Here is a 6,000-nt window from a genome sequence, read left to right as displayed (position 1 = left end):
TATATGCTATAATATTTAGGACTGAAATTTCATGATGTATACAGTTAACTTTCAAATGGTTCAGGGAAGTGTGTTTGTGGAAGTGTAAGAAAAGGAAAGAGACAAAGCAAACTTACAAGTGCTAACAATCAGTGAGCCTAAGTAAAGGATACATGGTGCTCACAGTATTGTTCTTGTAGTTTACCTATGGCACTGGTGACACAGTAAGAAATTGGAACTGGAACCCAAATGTTAGATGTTGTGACTTGTTAAAGGCATACTTTGTAACTATCTAAGCATAAGCCAAGGTTTAGCATGACATGATTAGGGGTACAAAAAACTTTGTGAGCCCCTACTAAAGTCTTCTCCCAACTTACAGGACCTCCTTCTGGGCAGGAGGAATCCTTCCATCAACCCAAAAGGATAGTGGGGAGATTTGAGAAGCCATGCTCTCTGCACATCACTGTAAAGAAAAAGTATCCAAGTATTATCTAACAAGACCACCTAACAAGTCTGATTCTCTAGGAAATGCAATGTTTGATTTACTGTTTACTGTTAATTAGGACCTAAACTCAGTAAAGTTAAATATTGCCTTATAGAAAATCGATAGTGAGTAAGATAATTTCAAATGTCATGCTTTTACTACCCTGTAGGACATTTACCTGTTTTGTATCAAATTTTGCCATCTTACTCCAACATTCTGCTTTTCACCAATCCAATATATCACCTTCTTAGATCCTCTTTAGATCACTTTACCATACTGCCGTTTCCTTCATTAACAAGTTAAATACATTTCTGGCATGTATTCACTGTATGTTTATATGAAAGTCATTTTTAAAAATGTTTACTTATTTATTCTGGGTGGGGGGAGGGAGAGAGAGAGGGAGAGAGAATCCCAAGCAGGCTCCACACTGCCAACACAGAACCTGATGCAGGGCTCAAACTCACAAACTGTGAGATCATGACTGAGCTGAAACCAAGAGTCAGACACTTAACTGACTGAGCCACCCAGGTGCCCCTATATGAAAGTTATTTTTGAAAATTATTTTAAAATTAAAAAGAAAATTATACTGTTACCTCCCACCAGAGTACTAGCTTCTAGTATCCTCTGTAAAAATGTGTTCCTTTTTTAAAATGTTTATTTATTTATTTTGAGGGGAGGGGCAGAGAGAGAGGGAGAGAGAGAATCCCAAGCAGGCTCCTCATTGTAAGTGCAGAGCCCAACATGGGGCTCAATCTCACAAACCGTGAGATCATGACCTGAGCTGAAATCAAGAGTCGGACGCTAAACTGACTCAGCCACCCAGGTGCCCCTAAAATGTGTTCCTTTTGTTTATCACCATAAATTCTAACTTATATTAAAATTGACAGATCAGAATGCTCTTCTATGCCAAGCCTCCAGCCCTGTCTTCCATAGGACTCTTTGATGGAGTTTTCTGTGGCTTGCTACTGACAGCATTCTCCTTGAAACATAGAGCTTATTCTTCTCCCTCATGTACTTTTTAGGGGGCTTAGGACTCCATTAGGCCTGCAGAAAAATCCACAGAGCCAGTAGAATCACCTGCACATTATTACATGAAAACAAAATATCTAAAACTACAAGGCAAGAAAGCAACATCAGAGTGAGTTATATAGGAGAAAAAGAGTTGCCATATAGCTGTAAGCAGAAGTCAGGTTGTATTGTTATGTTCATCCATCATCCACCCTGACTGGGCTGAGCTTTGTTCCGATTGCCCTGTTCCCCTGCCATGCCAGCCATTAAATATTTTGAATATTAGGGGCGCCTGGGTAGCTCAGTTGGTTGAGTGGCTGACTTCGGCTCAGGTCATGATCTCGTGGTCCATGAGTTCGAGCCCCGTGTCGGGCTCTGTGCTGGCAGCTCGGAGCCTGGAGCCTGTTTTGGATTCTGTGTCTCCCTCTCTCTCTGCTCCGCCCCTGCTTGTGCTCTATCTCTCTCTGTCTCTCAAAAATAAATAAATGTTAAAAAAAAATTAAAAAAATATTTTGAATATTACCCTTGAGTTAATACAGCTATAATAAGGTTAATATTTTTTTTAACTTTATTTATTTATTTTGAAAGAGAGAGAGAATGTGAGCAAGGGAGGGTCAGAGAGAGAAGGAGAAAGAGAGAATCCCAAGCAGGCTCTGTGCTGTCAGCACAAAGCCTGATGTGGGGCTCGAATTCATAAACCATGAGATCATGACCTGAGCTGAAACCAAGAGTCAGACGCTTAACTAACTGAGCCACCCAGGTGCCCCGGTTATTATTATTTTTGTAATCATTTAAAATCACAGCATGTTAGAGTCCAGATGTGTTACCTTCTTTAAAAAATAAGAATGAACTTATAAGAAGTGCCTAAAATAGTCAAATTCATAGAGACAGAAAGTAAAATAGTATTTACCAGGGACTGTGGTTGGGGAGAAGGAGGAGTTAGTATTTAATGGATACAGAGTTTCAGTCTGGGAAGATGAGAAAGTTCTGGAGACAGATGGTAATGGTGGAGGCACAACAGTGTGAATGTACTTAATGCTACTAAATTGTAAACTGGCTAAATTTAAATTAGCTAAAATGGTAAATTTTATGTTATATGTATTTTACCACAAAAAAAGTCACTATAAAGAATTTTCAACTTAAAAACAGAATGAGACCACAGGTAGAAAATAAGTTCAAGGAGATAATAAAAGGATAGAAAAAACATAGGTGTTCAGAAAAACAATAAAGACAAATGGTTCAGGGTATTAATTTTTTTGAAGGACCTGGCAAATTATTGGTACACTAACACCATATTTGAAAATTTTAACTTTTCACAGAGAGGAAATAATATCTAAGAGAACAAGATGAAAATTTAAAATTTGGGTTGATTACTGGAAACACTGCCTGTCTGAGAGATAAATATTAAATTATGAAATGGTCTCCTCAGGGAAATTGTGAAAGTCATCCTCCAAAATATTAAAAATTAAATCAGATAAAACATTAGGCAGGCCTAATGTAGGAAATGATCCTGGTCTGGTTTTGGGGAGACAGACTAGAAGGCTTACTGGGGCTTTTCTATTATTTATTTAAAAGATTCTGCCAAAGAGCAAAACCCATATGCTCAGTTTCAGGCATACACTGTGAAATTGTTATTCAGAGTTCCTGAAGAAATGAGTGTGTTTAATTAGAGGTTGGAGGTAAGGTTTGGGTCCTATTTTGAGTGTATTAACTAGAGACCCGGACTTCCCAGATCCCACGCCACCAAGCATCCTGCATACTCAGTTGGCTTGGCCACATGAAAAGAAAGAGTCAAAGGCAAAACAAAGTTCTACTTCTTTAATAGCTGAGCAAGCACTTTATATTCCCACAAGGAGGGAGGGGGTCTCGGGCTGCACTGAAGAATGTAGCTTGCACTGAAGGTTTAGGTGAGGTATCATTTCTTCATCCCAAATAGGAGAGGTCTGAGTCTCTGGAAGTCACATTGAATGAGACAAAGGTGTTAAGGCTGCCCCAGGTGTGGTAACCTAACACACACACACACACACACACACACACACACACAAAATGTATATAGGTGCAAACTTTAACGTAAACTCATCCATTAATAAAACAGTCCAAATGAATAATCTGACTTAAAACTACAGAACTCTCTCTTTGGGCATGTAGGCAACAGAGATGGGCAAAGACTTTCAGGTGTGGGAGAAAGGAGGGAGTGTCCTCATCCCCATTTTTTCACAGACAAAACTAAATTATCTCAGAAATGCGAAAGTATTCGGTATGTATTTATATGTTCACCTCCGTTAGAAGTGAGAAGGCCAATGAAGCCTTCAGTTGAAAAGCCTTTATAGGCTTTGAAGATGGATGTCAAGGCATATTGTGATTTGCAAATTAAAAATACTATTACAAAATGAGCCTTTCCCATTGTTAGAAGGACAAATGTATTGGTTGGAGAGGAAATACGTTAAAAGGTAAATCCAGACATAATTAACAGAAAGTAGTATTATGTGGAGAATGCCAATGCCCTAAACATGGAGTGAAAAAAAAAATTGAACCTTAGGAAAGAAGAGAAGCCTGGAAGAAATGTAAAAGAAAAATGTGTTGAAATGTAGGTGACAGAAAACCTGAGAATTTTTCAGATATGCCTTCCGCAAGTTATGCATGAAATGGTACTACCCATTCATTGTTCATTCAACAAACATTTACTACGTGTCTATGTTTGTTACAGGCCCTGGGAGGTGTTGAGGATATAACAGGTGCAATAGATAGCATTCCTTCAAGGTGGGACAGAAATCATTAGCCAAGGAATCACACAAATATATAATTATAAACTGTGGGGAAAGCCATGATGCAAAAGAAAAAGGCTAAAAAAAAAGCAGGTAATAAGGTGAACTGATCTAGCCTGGGGTAAAGGGAAAGCTTCCTTCACATGGGGTATTTGTATTATATGTCTTAGTCTGGGTCTCCCCAAAAGCAGACCTTAAGGTAAGGATTTGGGCACAAGTGACTTATTTAAGAGTTGGCTCCGGAAAGCTCTGTGAATGAGTGAGGAAGTGAGACAAGGAAAAGAAGGAAGAAAAATCATTAATGAGCAAGTAACCACTGTGGGTAACTGGGCTCAATCCTACTGGGGACTCTCGAGAGACTTTGTGGAGCATCCCTAAGAATCTCTTACTAAGGGGTACGAGGCTGGAACGTTGATCCACCAACTCCCATCCCTCCATAGTTGAAGGGCACTCTAGGGGTGTGAAATTCCCAGCACTGCAGCCTCCCCTCAGAGAGACAAAGGAAGCTCATACACTACAAGCTAGTGGTTCCCAAATATTCGTAATCACCTGGAGGACTTGATAAGACCCAGACTGTAGATGCCCACCCCGGGGTTGCTGATTCAGTAGGTCTGGGATGGGGTTGCAGAATGCATGTCTAACAGATTCCTAGGTGATGCAGATACTGCTGGTTCAGAGACTATACTTAGGAGACCATTGCTCTGTACCCACTGTGGGACAGAGCTTTAATAGTATCTGTTACATGGGGCGCCTGGGTGGTTCAGTCAGTTAAGCATCCAAATTCGGCTCGGATCATGATCTCACAGTTTGTGAGTTCAAGCCCTGCGGTATGGCATCTGGGCAGTCCGGTCTCTAGTTAATACACTCAAAATAGGACCCAAACCTTACCACCTTACCTCCAACCTCTAATTAAACACACTCGTTTCTTCAGGACTCTGAATAACAATTTCACAGCGTATGCCTGAAACTGAGCATATGGGTTTTGCTCTTTGGCAGAATCTTTAAAGTAAATAATAGAAAAGCCCTGGTAAGCCTTCCAGCCTATCTCCTCAAAACCAGATCAGGACCATTTCCTACATTAGGTCTGCCTAATGTTTTATCTGATTTAATTTTTAATATTTAATATTTAGGGTGACACCCCTAAAAAGAGATCTTTGAATGAGAACAGAAGGAGATTCAGACAGAACCCCAAGGACTCCATCCAACAAATCATGGTTATGATGAACATAAACCAACAAATGGGTCTGAGAAGAAGCAAGGGAGGACCAGGAAAATAAGGTGTGACAGGAGACAAGGGAAGTATCACAAGGATGAAGTGATTAAGAACTGCTAAGAAATCAAATAAGGTAAGGGTTTAAAATGCCTTTCAAAGTTAGTGACATGGAGGTAATTAATGACGTGAGCCACTTTAGTGGGATGAGAGGCAGAAACAATGATGAATTGATTCAACAGTGAGAGGTAATTCATGACCCCAACATGAGCTACTTCAGTGGAATGGAAGGCAGAAACAGGGATTAAATTGGTTCATTGGTAAGGAAATGGAGACAGTGAGTATAAATACATGCTTAAAATGCTTTTGAGAAGTTTTGATAACTATGACAGGAGGACAGCAACTAAGGAGACAGTGAAGTCCAGGGTAGACTGCGTGACCTGTCCTCCATCCAGCCTTTCAAATGTTGGGGAAGACATTAAAATGTTGAGCATATTTAAATGCTGATACAAAGTCTCAGCATTAAGGAGGGGGTCTGAAGCCCCCAGAGATGG

This window comes from Acinonyx jubatus, chromosome B3 (genome assembly GCF_027475565.1).
Source record: "Acinonyx jubatus isolate Ajub_Pintada_27869175 chromosome B3, VMU_Ajub_asm_v1.0, whole genome shotgun sequence".
Classification (NCBI taxonomy): domain Eukaryota; kingdom Metazoa; phylum Chordata; class Mammalia; order Carnivora; family Felidae; genus Acinonyx; species Acinonyx jubatus.
This window is presented reverse-complemented; position numbering follows the sequence as displayed.